This window comes from Hyperolius riggenbachi, chromosome 6 (genome assembly GCF_040937935.1).
Source record: "Hyperolius riggenbachi isolate aHypRig1 chromosome 6, aHypRig1.pri, whole genome shotgun sequence".
Classification (NCBI taxonomy): domain Eukaryota; kingdom Metazoa; phylum Chordata; class Amphibia; order Anura; family Hyperoliidae; genus Hyperolius; species Hyperolius riggenbachi.
In genome coordinates, this window is record NC_090651.1 from 111,416,501 (window position 1) to 111,438,135 (window position 21,635).

At 44.3% G+C, this 21,635-nt stretch overlaps 2 long non-coding RNA genes across 2 annotated transcripts in view; one reads left to right on the plus strand and one right to left on the minus strand.

The window, feature by feature from the left end:
• Positions 1-17,077, plus strand: part of LOC137521043 (uncharacterized) — an 82,554-nt gene extending 65,477 nt beyond the window's left edge. The window contains exons 2-3 of the long non-coding RNA XR_011022002.1: positions 10,698-10,812; positions 17,019-17,077. This is a non-coding gene — a long non-coding RNA (uncharacterized lncRNA). The remainder of the gene's footprint in view (positions 1-10,697; positions 10,813-17,018) is intronic.
• Positions 1-21,635, minus strand: part of LOC137521041 (uncharacterized) — a 72,848-nt gene that overhangs the window by 41,136 nt on the left and 10,077 nt on the right. The gene's annotated exons all lie outside the window — the stretch shown is intronic.

Sequence of the window (21,635 nt, forward strand, 5' to 3'; positions counted from 1 at the left end):
TGGGAGAAATCTCTCTGTAAATGGACAATTGTGTGTAAAAAAAATCAAAAATGTGTCATTTACAGAGATATTTCTCCCACCCAGCATGGTTATATGTAAAAATACACCACAAAACACATTATACTACTTCTCCTGAGTACGGCGATACCACATGTGTGACACTTTTTTGCAGCCTAACTGTGCTAAGGGGCCCAACGTCCAATGAGTACCTTTAGGATTTCATAGGTCATTTTGAGACATTTGGGTTCAAGACTACTCCTCACGGTTTAGGGCCCCCTAAAATGCCAGGGCAGTATAGGAACCCCACAAGTGACCCCATTTTAGAAAGAAGACACCCCAAGGTATTCTGTTAGTTGTATGGTGAGTTCATAGAAGATTTTATTTTTTGTCACAAGTTAGCGGAAATTGATTTGTATTGTTTTTTTTTTTCACTAAGTGTCATTTTCCGCTAACTTGTGACAAAAAAAAAATCTTCTATGAACTCACCATACTCCTAACAGAATACCTTGGGGTGTCTTCTTTCTAAAATGGGGTCACTTGCGGGGTTCCTATACTGCCCTGGCATTTTAGGGGCCCTAAACCGTGATAAGTAGTCTAGAATCCAAATGCCTCAAAATGACCTGTGAATAGGATGTTAGGCCCCTTAGCGCACCTAGGTTGCAAAAAAGTGTCACACATGTGGTATCGCCGTACTCAGGAGAAGTAGTATAATGTGTTTTGTGGTGTATTTTACACATACCCATGCTGGGTGGGAGAAATCTCTCTGTAAATGGACAATTGTGTGTAAAAAAAATCAAAAATGTGTCATTTACAGAGATATTTCTCCCACCCAGCATGGTTATATGTAAAAATACACCACAAAACACATTATACTACTTCTCCTGAGTACGGCGGTACCACATGTGTGGCACTTTTTTGCACCCTATGGGTTTGATTCACAAAGCGGTGCTAACCTACTTAGCACGTCTAAAGTCTTTAGACGTGCTAACCAGGGTGCTAAGTAGGTTAGCACCGGATTTCTCAATCAGATCGCGCGCAAAGTTTTACGCAGTATAGGAACCCCACAAATGACCCCATTTTAGAAAGAAGACACCCCAAGGTATTCCGTTAGGAGTATGGTGAGTTCATAGAAGATTTATTTTTTTGTCACAAGTTAGCGGAAAATGACACTTTGTAAAAAAAAAAACAATTAAAATCAATTTTCCGCTTACTTGTGACAAAAAATAAAATCTTCTATGAACTCACCATGAATCTTAGTGAATACTTTGGGATGTCGTCATTTGGGGGGTATTTATACTATCCTGGAATTTTAGCACCTAAAGAAACATGACAGGGTGTCAGAAAAGTCAGAGATGCTTCCAAATGGGAAAATTCACTTTTGGCACCATAGTTTGTAAACGCTATAACTTTTACCCAATCCAATAAATATACACTAAATGGTTTTTTTTTATCAAAGACATGCAGCAGAATAACTTTCGCGCTCAAATGTATAGGAAATTTTACTTTATTTGAAAAATGTCAGCACAGAAAGTTAAAAAAGTAATTTTTTTGACAAAATTCATGTCTTTTTTTTGATGAATATAATAAAAACTATAACTCGCAGCAGCAATCAAATAGCACCAAAAAAAAGCTGTATTAGTGACAAGAAAAGGAGGTAAAATTCATTTAGGTGGTTGTATGACCGAGCAATAAACCGTGAAAGCTGCAGTGGTCTGAATGGAAAAAAAGGCTCTGGTCCTTAAGGGGCGAAAAGACTGTGGTCCTCAAGTGGTTAAGGAATTTAGTATTTTCTACTATTCCACTAAATATTGTTTTAGTTACAAAACATGATGTAAATCAGGGGTCTCAAACTCGCGGCCCGCGGGCCATTTGCGGCCCTCGATACAATATTTTGTGGCCCGCGTCGACAAAAGCTTCCTTATAGTTCGCTTCAGTGCTCCCAAGTAATCCGCCGCATCACCGCCGCTAAACGAGGGCTGCAGAGCCCCCAAATCTCCCGGGGGGCAATCCGCCTGCATTTCCTGGAAGGAGCAGAGCTTTCAGCTTCAGCTCTGCCCCTCCTGACGTCAATCGCGGCGCATCGCCGCCTCTACCCGCCCCTCTTACTCTTCCTTCACAGAGAGGGGTGGGGAGAGGCGGTGATGCGCCGCGATTGACGTCCCCGCCTCGTTTTGCACCGGGGACACAGCGGATTACTTGTAATGGGAGCACTGAAGCGAACTATAAGGTAAAATAGGCAAAATAGTTCGCTTCAGTGTGAATTTGATTTTGAAATAAAAATCAATGCAAGGGACGTGGGGGTGGGGGGGGGGGGGGAGATGTGGGAGCCGCTGATTGACTTTTTTTGTGAAATCCCTCATGCGGCCCAGCCTCATCCTGACTTTGCCTCCTGCGGCCCCCAGGTAAATTGAGTTTGAGACCCCTGATGTAGATAGAAACAATAACTATGGTAAGTATGTTTATAAACATTATATGGTAAGAATGTTTGTAAACGTTATTATTCACTGGGCGCCTATTGAAAACTTTATTATTTACCGGGCACCCAAAGTTCCTGTTGGGCCCCCATTAAATATTTGACATGAGAGTCAATGGCGGCGCCCTTTTTGTCCACTTGCCTCATGCGGCCAAATTTCCTACTTTCATTTGAAGTACGTAGGCAGCACTAGCCTAGAATTATGGTATGAATCTTCCATTTTATCACTGACCAGCAATAAAAAAAATTTTTATAAAGACAAGCATGTTGACTCATAATTACATCATATGCCATACTTTGTATAATAGATTGTTTGTATAGCTGTGTCAACTGATGCTCTAAAGGTGGGTACACTCCTTTGATGGATGTCGCCTTTGGGGATCAGGACCTGATTCCCATGGATGATATCACTGGGCCGGTCTGTACAGACATATGTCAGTTGTGTAGCTGACAATACATTATGTTGCTATGTGGGGTGGAGGGGCAGAGGAATGATGGATCAGCGCATGCTTGACATCACACGGTGGGCAGGGGAGCAGCATGAACAAAGAAGTTGGCCACTGCATGGCCAGGTTCATCCCCCGGGCAGGTCGCTTGTGAAGTGGCAGTCAGAAACACTGTACACACTCCTACCGGCTGAGGCGGACGTTATCGGCTGCCCCAGCTGACTTTTTTAGATACTTAACTTAGATACTTACCTCGGTAGTGAGGCTTCTATGGGTTATAACTTGCCGCAGTCTAAAAAGTTTCAGTTGATTCATCTCACGGCCACACAAGAGTGCATCCGGACTGGGCATGTGCGAGTAAGGTCTACAGATGCTCATGCTCAATAGAATGAAGTGTTCCTGCTCAGAGAAAAATGCTGTGACCAGGGGGCTCCATTCTACTGGACATGAAGTGTACCTTACTCACACATGGTCAATAAGAATGTGATTGTCCAAGGTGGAAGTGCGGCCAGAAGAAACTTATTAAAATAAGGACCCTACACTGGAACGGAGCACGTAAGAGGATCCAGGAAGACTCTAGATCTTTAAACTTTAAAGGAGGTGCATCCAAACACTGATAGTGCACTGGGCATGTAAACGATTCAGGACTTCAAATGTGCAGATGTACCAGGCAGGCTCACAGGAAAGTGCTGCAATGTTGTTATGACCACCTGTTTAACACTTATCTCACTGCAAATGACCATTGGAAGAAAAGAGGAAGTATTCATAGGTACTAAGGCTAGGTGCGCATTTGTTCGTTGCAGATCCGGGCTAAAAACCAGAGCCACGGATACGTTTTTAGAACAAGTGTGAACCTTCTCTAAATCTGATTTAGTTATTAGTAAAATAAGTATCATTATCATTTTAACAAGTTATACTTACATAAATGTACAATTTTTGTTACCTAATGATAGTTTTTGGATAGCGTACATGACAGGAGTGATAGCTGTGGAGATTTGTGAAATGTATGAGTAGGCAGCAAGCAGGTGTATGGAGCAGATGGGAAGGATTCATTTCAGATCAGGAAGTTGGCAAAGCACATATAACAGTGAAATCAAACACTTGAGTCTCATGATTTTGCTGTTTCGATTAAGGCAAGTCAAATGTATACCAAATATCAGTTAATCAGTCAAGTTTCAACCAAATAACATTGACATTCAGTAAAAATTCTGATGTTTGGGTGCGTTAACTCATAATAATCTGCTCCACCAATCAACAGCTAGAGATGGGGGGGCTGGCACTAGTCTTCTGGAGGTATTAATCACAATGCCCTGCTCCATCAATTAGCAGCTGCAGATGAACCGTGGCTGGCATTAGTCTTCTGGAGGTGTTAATCACAATTCACTGCTCCACCAATCATCAGCTGGAGATGAACAGGGGCTGGCTTGACTCTTCTGGAGGTATTAATCCCAGTGCCCTGCCAGTTAGCTCAGTGGAGGGAGATTGTTAAAATGTTTTTTTGCTTTTTTTTTGCAGGGACAGTATAGTTAAGAAGGAACCATGGGCAAACATTAACATGGGGCCACCACCATATAACCAGCAATACAGCGGTAGCGGTATTAGGTGCCCCTTAATTTGCAGAATTAGGTGGCCTTGGCCTTCACACCCAAAAGGAGGAAATATTGGAGAGCTAAAACATGGCATGGAGCACAGTGGCCGGAGGCGGTAACAAAGGCAAGTTCACAACGCCTGCTGAAGTGCACATGTACAAAGATGCAGGTTGTGGTCAGAAGAATTTGGAACCAATTTCCGAATTCGAACTACTGGAATACATCAATTCTAAGGCTGTGAATCCATTGCATTGACAAGTGTGAACACCTCCTATTTACAAAAAAAGAGCTGGTCACTGTCAGTTTAGTGATGGGTGGGAACAAAAAAATGTCCATTCTCCACTCAACTGGGAATAAAGCCTTAAAGTGAACCTCCGGACTAAAACTCTACTCAGCAGAACTGAAAAGACTTGGTGCTTAGCTGCATTTTTAGCTAAGCTCCACCCATCAAAGACATGTTTTTTTTCCCTGATGCTGTGCAAAGCATGATGGCATTTCCTATGTTATTCACGTTGCCTAGCAACTGGGATCAGCACACAGGACAGTTGGAACTGTGTATCATGCTCCATGTCACCTCCTTTCAACCAAAAAGATGGCTGCCCTCATGAAATCAATCATTTGCCTGTTCTTTTAAAACAGGGTGGGTAAGAAATTATATTACCTATCTATTTTAATTAACATAACTCCTATCAATTTAATTAACACAATTAATGTAACTTAATGACAGTATGTTTGTTTAGGCTGAAGTTCCTCTTTAATGTCAGAAAGTGTCTTACTGGGTACCAAAAAAACACAGCATAACCCCATCTCCATTCCACTGCTTATGATCTGAGTAACCTAACCACATACTGAGATAATATTAAATACTGGGAGGTGTTGTATTGAGGAGGGGTGATATACTGTAACGGCAGGATTATTATGCTGCTTCTTCTGTTTACATTAACACACAGAGAACATTTTAATTAAACTGAATGAGTGCTGAAGGAGAAACAAATACTTCAAAAAGAGCATTTGCTCTTGATCTTGTGGATTACAAGATATGATAGATACAGATATGCCTCCATTATTTATCTCCACCTCTTGAAAGCAGCTCAGTGAAAAACAGTTTAATTCACTCTTCCTCTACCCTTAACCTGTTGTCTGTATAGGTGCAGAAATGATGATCTTTTAAACTGTCCTTCATTTGACCCTCCATCTCTTTAGTGAACCTGCAGCCCAGTGAATCATTTCACCATCCATTTACTACTGCTTATGGTATAGCATGGTCATAAATTATTTCTGCTTTGTTTCTATGGAGATACGAGACTTCACAGATTCTATTATTTCTTGTTGAACAGAAGCATTTCACACTATCCTGTGTTTCCATCGACAGGCAGAAGACAATTACTTGCACATACGGCACCGTGTGGCTTTACTATGAGGTTTAACCATTTCCTCTATAGCTGGCAGATCCTAAACTGCCATCTGGGTGATTAGTAAATGTCAAAGACGAATAGGACCTCAGTGTTATTCTAATTCCTGCCTCATTAACCTCGACTTGGCGGTATTCCCAATCACTGCTTATCAGGATTGCTTTGTCTACACCAAGAAGCACTACTACAGGTGGCTCAGTGCAGTAAACAGAAGGTCCACGCTTAAAGAGAAACTGTAACCAAGGACTGAACTTCATTCCAATCAGTAGATGATACTCCCATTTACCATGAGAAATCTTTACCTTTTCTCAAATAGATCATCAGGAGGATTTGTATGGCTAATATTGTGGTGAACCCCTCCCACAGTGTGATGTCATGACCTAGGTCCTGACAGTTTCTTTTCTCTGAACTTTGTTGCATTGTGGGAAATAACAGCTGTTTCCAACTGCCAAGCAACCAGTATCTCCCTGTGTGCATATGTATATCTATAGAAAAACAACCTTTTAGCCTATCGCAATGTTAGTGGGTGTTGTTATAAACAATGGAATTTGGTGCTGTCTATTTTATTTCTTGTCTGTCAGTAGTAAAGATGATGACTTGCAGACTGATTGTGGATCAAACATTATAAACACATTACATGGTGAATATCAATCCTTTCATGATTTCTCTTCCATTTTTTAACTCCTCACTTTGCAATGTATTGATTTATTTTTTCCCATTTTCGACTAAAGTCCCTTTTTAAAGAAGAAAAAAAAATCAGATTCCATAGAGTTCATTGAGCTTTCCCATATGGATACCTCTTCCCAAAGCATCATGTAAAATGTTATAACATTTCCCTGAAAAAAAAAATCCATTACATTTAGAAAGATGACAATGTAAAGTCTACCTGTCCAGAGAAATAGGGACTGCTTTGTTAAAAAGTGATAACGTGGGGATGGGATGATTGTACTCCTGCAACCAATGCAGAGGCTGTAGGATTATTTAGAAAAGAACTGAGTTCTCATATTGCAAATTATGCATTTCAAATGAATCAGTTAATCACGTGTATCATTGGGTAATGGTTATAACTTAGGTTGGGTTATTTTTGCTAACCGTGTCCATGAGGTCAGATTCTCTGTAGCTTCTTGTCCCTTGCCCTCCATGACCGTGGTAACCTATAGGTTTAATATTTACTCAGGAGGGAGGTGGGTCTGCCCTATCAAGGTATTAACCTCCTTGGTGGTATGGACGAGCTCAGCTCGCCAAGGAGGATTGCTCAGCCCCTGGAGGGTCTTTTTACTTACTTTTTTTTTCAGAACATGTAACTAGCACTTTGCTAGCTACATGTTCTGTCCGCTTGCCGCCGATCTGCTGCGATGCGCAGCTAAAGGGGCTGTCCCCGCCCCGAAATGCCTAGCGCAGCCTGGCGAATCACCACTAGGCTGCGCAATGGGAAGGATCGGAGCTCCCCATGATATTATGACGTCATGTCCGATCATCACCATGGCGACGGGAGAAGCGGCGATAGGAAGTCACGCTTCTCATGGGATCTCAGACGCGTAAGTATGGCCGGCGGACGCAGACGACATGGCGTACTGCAGTAGCTAGCAATACGCTAGCTACAGCAAGAAGGAAAAAAATATTTAACAAAAATGGTAATGCGTACTTATGTACGCATTACCCGGAACGCCAGGGAGGTTAACCAACTTTCTGTCAGGAGAGAATTGGATATACATGGACAAAAGCTCAGAACACCTAATGTTGATTAGGCAAATGTTCTCTGCCAATCACTGTTCCACTTCCCTGATGGAGACCATACAATGAAAAAAAACCCTCTGGGGATACTTACCTCGGAAGGGGGAAGCCTCAGGGTCCCAATGAGGCTTTCCCATCCTCTGTAGCTTTCAGGGAATCCAGCGCTGGCTCCCCCAAAACTTCCCACGACAAGCTTGACAAGGGTGCGCAGGCAAGAGCTATATTTACCTACCGTGATCCTACGCAGGCGCACTAGCAGCTCTTCATTCGGGTTAAGGTGGAAATAGCCCGATCGGATCCGCTCTACTGCGCAGGTGCAAAGGACTCGCAGGTTTGGCTATTACCGCCTTAACCCGAATGAAGAGCTGCTAGTAGGCCTGCTGAGGATCACGGTAGGTAAATATTTACCTTGCTGCAGCATTGGACTGCCAGGACACCAGAGGACAGGGGAAGCCTCGTTAGGATCCAGAGGCTTAGATCGATTGTACAGAGGAATCAAATGTACATTTGTTTCTGACAATTTTTGGTGCCACTTTAGCATGATTTCTACCATCATTTTTGTTCCTACCTTAGCCATAGAAACAAACACACAAACAACTTTTTGGTTCCTTCCTCACCTGATAAATCTTCCATGCTGCATCTCTCATGCCTTTCTATTTTAAGATTAGCCATTGAAACCAGTAGACGAGATAAACAGAGGAACACCAAGAGCCCCAATAGTGTAGTATGTATTGACAAAGGGAATAATGACAGAGTAATAGTTGTTATACTCACAAGTATGGGTCACCAATAGGCAACCACTGTAAAGGCAGGTGGGGAGATTATCCTGACCCCACTCAGGAATAAGAAGTCGCTCTCTGTAGATAGTAGAAAAGGGTCGCAACCCTCCACCCAGGGTGGATACAATATTATATAGGAGAGAACAGAGGTGCCAAAAGGATAAAAGGGGTTTTAAATGAGCTTAAAAGCCAAAAATTTGGTAATTAGAGGAGGCAGTGGTGGACTTACCTCCTCCAAGCAGGCACAACACGACTGTACATTCAGTCTATATATTAACGAACTCGAGATAAAACAAAGCAACGCATTTAACGGGTCAGTGCCCGCTTTCTCAGGCAATAGAAAAAGGAGTTACAGCATCTAGCAAAACAAACAACACTCGGCACCGATTGAACACACTACAACCTGAGGGCTTGAATATATGTCTAGAACACAACATGTAATGAGAAGACACTTTTCCTTTAGTGATCCACAGCCCCATTACGGCCTCTCATAGCCATCCTTCCCCCAATCCCCCCCCCCCTTTTTGTCCTTGTCCTTCCCCCTATCCCCCCCCCCCCTTCCTTTTGTCCTTGTCCTTCCCCCAATCCCCCTCCCCTCGCCCTCTCCTCCCATCCCCCCCCCCTTTCCTGGTCCCCTTTCACCCTCCCCTAGGCCCAAACTTGGTATCTGATATTTGACCTCCTATAGCCGAGACCCCCCTTCCTGCCCCCAGTCGATCCACTCAGGAATTCCCACATATAAGGTTCTACTCCAGAAAGTAGCCCCGTCTTCAGCAATTTACTCCAGCGACACTACCCAGTATCCTCTCCGCCCCTTTACACTCCCAGCATTCCTAAACATAAATGTGGACGGTTTGGGCCAGTGTAATATATAATATACTTGTGTACAGCTATCCTATTTACGTTATACACCTCTACTGTACGATCATGGCCCCATTACTTCCACTATTGTAATTTTATACTGTTTCATATTTCTGTCTAACTTCTAATTGTCTTATCTTATACTGGCTGAAGAAGTGTATGTTTTGTATTATTTTGTATTATATTGTATTATATGCATCCATCTATGTGTCTATATACTGCCATTAGGATTACTTCCATTTATATCCAGTTCATATATACTGGATTTAACACAATATATCCTAATTTCCACAATTTTTTGTAATACCTATATTTTAAATTATTCCCTGACCCACCACGATATGGCTGCCCCCATGTGTCTCCATCAACATGGCTGGCACGGCCGCCACTCGTGCTCTAGGTCACGCCGTGGGCCCTCCCCAAAATGGCCGCCTCCTTAGGACTTCTCTAATATGGCCACCGGCCTATACATCGTGCTCTATAGCACGTTTCACTCAGCACGCATCCCTGCGTGTTTACAGGACATCCCCATGCCCTGACGTATGTGGCGTGATGCCACGCCCCCCAGATTCAACACGAGGGATCCCCTCTTGGTACGCGAACCTTGCGTCATGACGCATAGGGATCCTCGCCCCGCGCCCCCCCGGTGACCTCACTGGGGCTCCTGCTCAGCGCACACGTCCAGCTATTTAGTCAGCGCCGTTCCACGTGCAGCGCTGTATGGCGCTCAGGAATCAGACGTGACTTCTTTAGGTAAGCTCCCTATTCTCATTACCTCTCTATACATTACCCCTGGGCAGTTTTAACCCCTCTTCCCTCCGGGAAGATCTCTCCGGTTTTCTACCATTCCATCTCGTCCCCCAGTGGCAGCATCCTGCCCTCCTAGGCAATGATACTAAATGTGAATTTTGAACAAGACTAGGCCTACTCCCCCCACCTCTCCACCACATATCCCGTTCATATATACTAAACTATCTCCATGTATGCCCCTTTTTTGTGGGAATCCCTGACCCTCAGAAGTTTTGCTTGGGAACCGAGGTTATACTCCCCTTGGTGTTTTAGCTTTTAGCCTATTTTGCATAGATATGAACTGTGAACACATGGATAATTATGTGTAGATGTACGTGGGTAGTGTGCACATATTGTTCCTTACGTTTGTGCGGGCGCACACGTGTATCCATATGTTTGTATGCCATACTCCCAATTCTTTAACCTTTTTAACCTTTTACCCATTATATATATATATGTATGTAGTTCTTTGTATTGGTATTATGCATTTATTATTTATTGTCATTTTTATAACTATATTGTTGTTTAATGGTATGTCTATCCCGAATGTTTTTATAATGACACCATTGTTTAGTGGTATGTCTATCCTGATTGTTGCCATATTGTATTTAAAGGCACACCTATAGACCTGAGGAAGCGGCTCGGCCGCGAAACGCGTTGTCATTTGTGCCCCAATAAAGCTTCAGAAACTTCAACCATTACTATATGTGTGAGTTATACTACTCTAAGGTAGGAACCTAAGTACTTTATCTGAATTGATATAAAGTTTAAAGCTACACGTCCACGGGCGCCTCCTACCCTTCTCCTAATTCATCGTACCCCTGCATAGGGGAAAGCACATTTGGAAGGTTCTTCCAGTGGCATTTTTTTCTTTTGGAGCTGCGACCAATCCCACTGCTAGAAGCAAGGCCGAGTGAGGACGGTACTTCCTCACATGCGATCAAAAGTGGTTGCGTATATATAGCAACCCAACTTTGTGAGTATATTTCTTATTACTATACACATATTCTGGTGTCCCTGAGATGATACACCAGATCGGGCTCCCGGTCTCTCTGTGCCTTTTTTGTCTCCTACAAGAACTTGCTCTTCACTTACGGAACGCCGGTACGCCGTCATCTCCGTCGGACACAGAGACTACCCGGTAGTAGACCACCCTGTAGAAGATATGGATCTACTGGAGGATCGGACCACACATCGGATGAAACTATTAGAGCAGTTTAAGCTCAATAATTTCCGACCAGAACAACAACAAACGGAGGGAGAACAACCACCATCAGATCCAGAACGGGTAATACCCGATCTGAGCCCCATGTTTTTTGCACTAGAAAAACTTTTAAAAACTGAATTTTTTAATCTAGCTGATATCCAGATGCAATCAGTATACATTGAGGAAAAAATTTCGCCGGGGGGTCTTCGGGTGCCCACATTGTCCCCATTCCCAGATGACCCTATATTTACTGCTGAATGGTATGACTATTTGGAGTCATGCTCAGGGGGGATGATGGAACGCATTAGTAACAAACGGAAATCCATAGTAGAGGGCTTGAAACCCCAAATAGAGGAACATAAAGTGGCCCTAGGAAAATTTACCGACACCAATCAGTACAAGACTTTCTCTCATATTCTGAACAATAAATTGAATAGGTTCGAACTAGAGGTATCAGAAAACAAACTCAAGAAAATAAATAGAGATAGGAACCTATATTTGAACAATAAACAGAGATTTATCAGACCCAGATACCATCCACCGCAGGACGTAAGACCCTTGCAAGAGGAAGGCCTAGAAGGTCCAACACAGCTCCATCAAACCAGACCTATATGTGAAGAACCACAGACTACCAATATACGTAAGGAAAATGCCCAGGAAAAACTAACTAATACTCCACACACACCACGCTCTAGATATCAACTTCCCGGAGCGCATCACAAGATTACCAAAAGGAGGAAGTCTCATCGGGACCAAAAACTGCCTCCACGCAAGGAACAGCCGGAGTCAAAAAGACCTAGACATCACTGGGAATATCCACCACTGGTCAACCTGAAGAACCCGATACAAAGGGTCAAGACCACAGAGACAATGCAGGATTATAGGAACAATGCCTCTACCCCCAGGAAGTCCGGCCAACGGTCGGAAGGAAAATCGGTACAATCAGATGAGGGCGAAGTATTTAGCACCCCTCTGGCACCAGAACCAGATAAAGAGAAATCCCAGTCATTGACCTTAATAGAGACCCAGTTACAACAGTCAGATGAACTTTTGGACCTAAGTACGTATAGTAGAATACCAGACGATTCGACATTGGAAGCCTCGAACGCGTTACCCAAAGTGAATGTGGACCTAATAGAGGACCTATCATCATTGTCATCTCGGCAACCCGCAGCTGTATCCAAAAAGATGGAATCCAACAGGACGAAAATTCCAAGATTGAATAGACGATCAGAAAAGGGCCCCAAAATACCAAATAAACAAATCACGGACTACTATCCACCCACACAAGAACCCAATAGCAGCTCAGGGTCCAACATTACAGGAGGAACTTCATCATCTTCTTTTTTAGAACTGCCCACTATAATGGGAGAGACACCTCCATTACGACCAAGGATACCCAATCCCATCGATTTCCTGTCACCTCTCATAATATCATCACCCATGAGGGCCACAAAGAGACCGGCCCCAAGCCCAGAAAGAGGGGAAAAAGAGGTGGCAAAAAAAGCAAATCGAAAACTGTCAATATAACCAAACAAACAGAATCCTCTACGAAGGACAGGAAGCCAATTTTCAATTTATCTTCATACATACTGAGCCATACAGAGGAGAACGTATTAAGCAGGGGACTCTCATTCTGTCCGACGAAACCAGCTAACCTATACGAGTTATTCGTAGATCTGAATGCTTTCATCAGAAAGCTCACTCTGAAAAGATACTTCGCAATGAAGAGGATACAAGGAAATACGACCACCGGAAATCGGACGACGACACCTATCATCCTGAATACCGATAATGACAACCAGACGATAGTTATAGATCAAGAAACTATGGCTCTGGAGAAGTATATACATACTAACCTAAAGAACAAATCCACATTCTATCCAACTAATCAAAGAGGACCATACATTGAGAGCTTCTATTCATTAGTTTTGGATGACTTTAAGAAAATGGAAAGGAAAACTACTAATCATAACCTAACCAAAGCCGAAAATTCAGCTATTAAAAACCTGGAAAAAAACCGAGATATTGTAATCAAGCAAGCAGACAAAGGAGGAGGAATAGTGGTAATGGACAAAATTGACTACCTTAAAGAAGCACAGAGGATCCTCAGTGATAAAGAATACTATGAGACCTTAAGTGAAGATCCATCTAAAGAATACTCAGAAGCCCTCAGCAAATTGGTCATATGGGCATATGAAGAGGGGATTATTAGTAAAAACGAAAAAGAATATATTCTGATACCAAATCCCAATATGGCACACTTCTACCACCTGCCAAAAATCCATAAAACTCTATCCAACCCGCCTGGACGCCCCATCATCGCAGGCATTGGATCTCTAACTTCACATTTGTCAGAACTGGTAGACCTACATCTTCAACCATATGTGCAGGAATTACCCTCGTACCTGAAAGATTCGACCCAGCTGTTGAGAGAATTAGAAGATATACAGTGGAAGGACGACTACAAATGGGTCACCCTAGATGTTTCAGCCCTATACTCTAACATACACCACCGTATAGGCCTAGCAGCCGTGTGGCACTTCCTTAACCATGACAAGAACATGCCTTCTAAACAAAAATTCTTCCTCATACGATCTATATCTTTCATACTCAGTCATAATTTCTTTCAATTCATGGGAACCATTTTCCTACAGAGGAGGGGAACTGCCATGGGAGCGAGCTTTGCACCCAGTTATGCCAACCTGACCATGGGCCTTCTGGAACTATTACTGCTGGGGCCTTCCAACCCATTTAATGGGAATATCGTATATTATAGGAGGTATATTGACGATCTGATTTTAATATGGCAGGGGGAAACTCCCTCCATCCACGCCTTCAAGGACTACATCAATAACAATGATTGGGGGATAACCTTTACCTCCAACTTTAGTGATCTCCAGATCGAATATCTAGACGTGGTCCTCTACCACGAAAACCATAAAATCAAATCGAAAAATTTCTTCAAGTCTGTGGACTCTAACTCCTATATAGACTATAAAAGTAATCACTATAAAGCATGGAAAACTAACATTCCCTATGGGCAATTCCTGCGAATCCGGAAGAACTGCACAGACGCCAAGACCTATGATGAACAAGCAAAAATCCTATCCAGAAAGTTCAGAGAAAAGAATTTCCCAAATGGAGTAATAAAGGACGCAAAGAGGAAAGCTAGAGCTATGAACCGCAAGGACCTTTTGAAAATTACAACAAAGCAGAAAGCACAAACACAGAAAGAACCCAACTTTATCACTAGATTTTCTAATCAACATAATCCAATCAAAACTGCACTTAAAAGGCATTGGCCTCTCCTATTGAAAGATCCCTATCTGAGAAGAGAATTGTCGGACAGACCGAAATGTGTTTTCCGCAGGGCCAAAAACCTAAAGGCACAAGTAGCCCCTAGTAGGATAAAGAACATTCCAGGACCTGAGGACATGAGTGGCCAATGCTATGGTAACCAGGGGGAAATATCAGGATGCAACCATCCGAGATGTCTATGCTGTAATAGGATCCAAAGAGGTGAACAGAACTTCCAATCTACAACCACAGGAGAGAGCTTTTCGATAAAGCAAAAAATGAACTGTGGCACAGACTTCGTTATCTATGTAGTAACCTGTCCTTGTGGACTGCAATACGTAGGCCGTACGACCCAACCATTAAGAACAAGATGGGGCCAACACAGGCGGAACATCGAGAACGGCTACATGAAACATGGTCTCTCTAGGCATTACAAAATTCAACATGGACAGAGCACTGACAATACCAGCATCTGCCCCATTGAACATATCCCCGAGGACACCCAGGACAGACATGGAAAGCTAAAAAGAAGATAAATGTATTGGGTATTCCGATTGAACACACTACAACCTGAGGGCTTGAATATATGTCTAGAACACAACATGTAATGAGAAGACACTTTTCCTTTAGTGATCCACAGCCCCATTACGGCCTCTCATAGCCATCCTTCCCCCAATCCCCCCCCCCTTTTTGTCCTTGTCCTTCCCCCTATCCCCCCCCCCCTTCCTTTTGTCCTTGTCCTTCCCCCAATCCCCCTCCCCTCGCCCTCTCCTCCCATCCCCCCCCCTTTCCTGGTCCCCTTTCACCCTCCCCTAGGCCCAAACTTGGTATCTGATATTTGACCTCCTATAGCCGAGACCCCCCTTCCTGCCCCCAGTCGATCCACTCAGGAATTCCCACATATAAGGTTCTACTCCAGAAAGTAGCCCCGTCTTCAGCAATTTACTCCAGCGACACTACCCAGTATCCTCTCCGCCCCTTTACACTCCCAGCATTCCTAAACATAAATGTGGACGGTTTGGGCGGGTGTAATACATAATATACTTGTGTACAGCTATCCTATTTACGTTATACACCTCTACTGTACGATCATGGCCCCATTACTTCCACTATTGTAATTTTATACTGTTTCATATTTCTGTCTAACTTCTAATTGTCTTATCTTATACTGGCTGAAGAAGTGTATGTTTTGTATTATTTTGTATTATATTGTATTATATGCATCCATCTATGTGTCTATATACTGCCATTAGGATTACTTCCATTTATATCCAGTTCATATATACTGGATTTAACACAATATATCCTAATTTCCACAATTTTTTGTAATACCTATATTTTAAATTATTCCCTGACCCACCACGATATGGCTGCCCCCATGTGTCTCCATCAACATGGCTGGCACGGCCGCCACTCGTGCTCTAGGTCACGCCGTGGGCCCTCCCCAAAATGGCCGCCTCCTTAGGACTTCTCTAATATGGCCACCGGCCTATACATCGTGCTCTATAGCACGTTTCACTCAGCACGCATCCCTGCGTGTTTACAGGACATCCCCATGCCCTGACGTATGTGGCGTGATGCCACGCCCCCCAGATTCAACACGAGGGATCCCCTCTTGGTACGCGAACCTTGCGTCATGACGCATAGGGATCCTCGCCCCGCGCCCCCCCGGTGACCTCACTGGGGCTCCTGCTCAGCGCACACGTCCAGCTATTTAGTCAGCGCCGTTCCACGTGCAGCGCTGTATGGCGCTCAGGAATCAGACGTGACTTCTTTAGGTAAGCTCCCTATTCTCATTACCTCTCTATACATTACCCCTGGGCAGTTTTAACCCCTCTTCCCTCCGGGGAGATCTCTCCGGTTTTCTACCATTCCATCTCGTCCCCCAGTGGCAGCATCCTGCCCTCCTAGGCAATAATACTAAATGTGAATTTTGAACAAGACTAGGCCTACTCCCCCCACCTCTCCACCACATATCCCGTTCATATATACTAAACTATCTCCATGTATGCCCCTTTTTTGTGGGAATCCCTGACCCTCAGAAGTTTTGCTTGGGAACCGAGGTTATACTCCCCCTGGTGTTTTAGCTTTTAGCCTATTTTGCATAGATATGAACTGTGAACACATGGATAATTATGTGTAGATGTACGTGGGTAGTGTGCACATATTGTTCCTTACGTTTGTGCGGGCGCACACGTGTATCCATATGTTTGTATGCCATACTCCCAATTCTTTAACCTTTTTAACCTTTTACCCATTATATATATATATGTATGTAGTTCTTTGTATTGGTATTATGCATTTATTATTTATTGTCATTTTTATAACTATATTGTTGTTTAATGGTATGTCTATCCCGAATGTTTTTATAATGACACCATTGTTTAGTGGTATGTCTATCCTGATTGTTGCCATATTGTATTTAAAGGCACACCTATAGACCTGAGGAAGCGGCTCGGCCGCGAAACGCGTTGTCATTTGTGCCCCAATAAAGCTTCAGAAACTTCAACCATTACTATATGTGTGAGTTATACTACTCTAAGGTAGGAACCTAAGTACTTTATCTGAATTGATATAAAGTTTAAAGCTACACGTCCACGGGCGCCTCCTACCCTTCTCCTAATTCATCGTACCCCTGCATAGGGGAAAGCACATTTGGAAGGTTCTTCCAGTGGCATTTTTTTCTTTTGGAGCTGCGACCAATCCCACTGCTAGAAGCAAGGCCGAGTGAGGACGGTACTTCCTCACATGCGATCAAAAGTGGTTGCGTATATATAGCAACCCAACTTTGTGAGTATATTTCTTATTACTATACACATATTCTGGTGTCCCTGAGATAATACACCAGATCGGGCTCCCGGTCTCTCTGTGCCTTTTTTGTCTCCTACAAGAACTTGCATTTTACTGGAATGGTGCACAATGAAGAAAAGTTGTCATGATCTTGAATAAGAAACAATGAAGGGACTCCGGCACTCTCCAAGCAAGTCTTCATTATTTAGGCCATAAAGAACAGCTACAACTGATGCCCCTTCAGTCGACAGCTGTTTCACGTGTACAACATGCCTCCTCAGGACACATGGGGCCTTGGTGCATTGGTTTAACATGGCGAAAGCTACTGTTAGCTCTAGATCAGAAACTAAAGCACCTACAGGTAAACAGTTTTCACTGAAGCTTTCATTTACAACCCAGAACATAGTTTAGGGGTCATTACATTGACTACTGTAGTAGATTTTGTTTCAACGGCAAAAACAACCAGTTTTTGAATAGTGCATTGGTTTAACATGGTGGAAGCTACTGGTAGCTCTAGATCAGAAACTAAAGCTTCTACAGGTAAATCGTTTTCACTGAAGCTTTCATTTGCCACAAGTGTGATGGACCAGTGATGTTGAGGAACAAGAAGGTCCATGGACATAATGTGCCAGTATGGAGGTGCAGAAGAAAAGGTAGGAATCAAACTATAGTAGCACCAATTTTTTTTTTTTTTAAATTGAATAGTGTATGGTTAATTGGTTTGATATTTTAACCACTTCCCGACCGCCGTATATACAATTGGCGGCCGGGAAGTGGACGCCGCAAGGACCGCCGTATTGACAATTGGCGGCGGTCCTTGTATGGGCATGGGCGGAGCGATCGCGTCATCCGTGACGCGATCCTCCGCCTGGCGCCGCTCACCCGCCGCAACATCCCGCCGGCCATACGGAAGCGCCGGCGGGATGTTAACCCGACGATCGCCGCATACAAAGTGTATAATACACTTTGTAATGTTTACAAAGTGTATTATACAGGCTGCCTCCTGCCCTGGTGGTCCCAATGTCCGAGGGACCACCAGGGCAGGCTGCAGCCACCCTAGTCTGCACCAAGCACACTGATTTCCCCCCCCCCCCCTGCCCCAGATCGCCCACAGCACCCATCAGACCCCCCCCCTGCCCACCCCCCAGACCCCTGTTTGCACCCAATCACCCCCCTAATCACCCATCAATCACTCCCTGTCACTATCTGTCAACGCTATTTTTTTTTATCCCCCCCTGCCCCCCGCTCCCTCCTGATCACCCCCCCACCCCTCAGATTCTCCCCAGACCCCCCCCCCCATGTACTGTATGCATCTATCCCCCCTGATCACCTGTCAATCACCCGTCAATCACCCCCTGTCACTGCCACCCATCAATCAGCCCCTTACCTGCCCCTTGCGGGCAATCTGATCACCCCCCCACACCAATAGATCGCCCGCAGATCCGACATCAGATCACCTCCAAAATCCATTGTTTACATCTATTCTCTCCTCTAAACACCCACTAATTACCCATCAATCACCCCCTATTACCACCTGTCACTTTTACCTATCAGATCAGACCCTAATCTGCCCCTTGCGGGCACCCAATCACCCGCCCACACGCTCAGATTGCCCTCTGACCCCCCCTTATCAATTCACCAGTGCATTAATTACATCTGTTCTTCCCTGTAATAACCCACTGATCACCTGTCAATCACCTGCCAATCACCTATCACCCATCAATCACCCCCTGTCACCCCCTGTCACTGCCACCCATCAATCAGCCCCTAACCTGCCCCTTGCGGGCAATCTGATCACCCACCCACACCATTAGATCGCCCGCAAACCCGCCGTCAGATTACCTCCCAAATGTATTGTTTACATCTGTTATCTTCTCTAAACACCCACTAATTACCCATCAATCACCCCCTATCACCAACCGTCACTGTTACCTATCAGATCAGACCCTAATCTGCCCCTTGCGGGCACCCAATCACCCGCCCACACGCTCAGATTGCCCTCAGACCCCCCCTTATAAATTCGCCAGTGCATTAATTACATCTGGCCTTCCCTGTAATAACCCACTGATCACCTGCCAATCACCTATCACCCATCAATCACCCCCTGTCACTGCCACCCAACAATCAGCCCCTAACCTGCCCCTTGCGGGCAAACTGATCACCCACCCACACCAATAGATCGCCCGCAGATCCGACATCAGATCACCACCCAAGCGCAGTGTTTCCATCTATTCTCTCCTCTAAACACCCACTAATTACCCATCAATCACCCCCTATCACCACCTGTCACTCATCAGATCAGACCCTAATCTGCCCCTTGCGGGCACCCAATCGCCCGCCTACACGCTCAGATTGCCCTCAGACCCCCCCTTATCAATTCGCCAGTGCAATATTTACATCTGTTCTCCCCTGTAATAACCCACTGATTACCTGTCAATCACCTATCAATCACCCCCTGTCACTGCCACCCATCAATCACCCCCTGTCACTGCCGCCCATCAATCACCCGCTGTCACTGCCACCCATCAATAAGCCCCTAACCTGCCCCTTGCGGGCAATCTGATCACCCACCCACACCAATAGATCGCCCGCAGATCCGACGTCCGATCACCTCCCAAGTGCAGTGTTTACATCTGTTCTCTACCCTAAACACCCACTAATTACCCATCAATCACCCCCTGTCACTGCTACCTATCAGATTAGACCCCTATCTGCCCCTAGGGCACTCAATCACCCGCCCACACCCTCAGAATGCCCTCAGACCCCAGCCCTGATCACCTCGCCAGTGCATTGCTTGCATCTATTCCCCCCTCTAATCACACCTTGAGACACCCATCAATCACCTCCTGTCACCCCCTAGCACACCTACCCATCAGATCAGGCCCCAATTTGCCCCGTGTGGGCTCCTGATCACTCGGCCAAACCCTCAGATCCCCCTCAGACCCCCTTCCGATCACCTCCCCAGTGCATTGATTGCATCTATTTTCCCCTCTAACCACCCCCTGAGACACCCATCAATCACCTCCTGTCACCCCCCTAGCACTCCTATCCATCAGATCAGGCCCAATACAACCTGTCATCTAAAAGGCCACCCTGCTTATGACCGGTTCCACAAAATTCTCCCCCTCATAGACCACCTGTCATCAAAATTTGCAGATGCTTATACCCCTGAACAGTCATTTTGAGACATTTGGTTTCCAGACTACTCACGGTTTTGGGCCTGTAAAATGCCAGGGCGGTATAGGAACCCCACAAGTGACCCCATTTTAGAAAAAAAGACACCCCAAGGTATTCTGTTAGGTGTATTACGAGTTCATAGAAGATTTTATTTTTTGTCAAAAGTTAGCGGAAATTGATTTTTATTGGGTTTTTTTCACAAAGTGTCATTTTTCACTAACTTGTGACAAAAAATAAAATCTTCTATGAACTCACCATACACCTAACGGAATACCTTGGGGTGTCTTCTTTCTAAAATGGGGTCACTTGTGGGGTTCCTATACTGCCCTTGCATTTTAGGGGCCCTAAACCGCGAGGAGTAGTCTAGAAAACAAATGCCTCAAAATGACCTGTGAATAGGACGTTGGGCCCCTTAGCGCACCTAGGCTGCAAAAAAGTGTCACACATGTGGTACCGCCGTACTCAGGAAAAGTAGTATGATGTGTTTTGGGGTGTATTTTTACACATACCCATGCTGGGTGGGAGAAATTTCTATGTAAATGGACAATTGTGTGTAAAAAAATCAAACAATTGTCATTTACAGAGATATTTCTCCCAATTAGCATGGGTATTTGTAAAAATACACCCCAAAACGCATTATACTACTTCTCCTGAGTACGGCAGTACCACATGTGTGGCACTTTTTTTTACACCCTAAGTACGCTAAGGGGCCCAAAGTCCAATGAGTACCTTTAGGATTTCGCAGGTCATTTTGCGACATTTGGTTTCAAGACTACTCCTCACGGTTTAGGGCCCCTAAAATGCCAGGGCAGTATAGGAACCCCACAAATGACCCCATTCTAGAAAGAAGACACCCAAAGGTATTCCGTACGGAGTATGGTGAGTTCATAGATTTTATTTTTTGTCACAAGTTAGCGGAAAATGACACTTTGTGAAATAAAACAATTAAAATCAATTTCCGCTAACTTGTGACAAAAAAATAAAAACTTCTATGAACTCACCATACTCCTAACGGAATACCTTGGGGTGTCTTCTTTCTAAAATGGGGTCATTAGTGGGGTTCCTATACTGCCCTGGC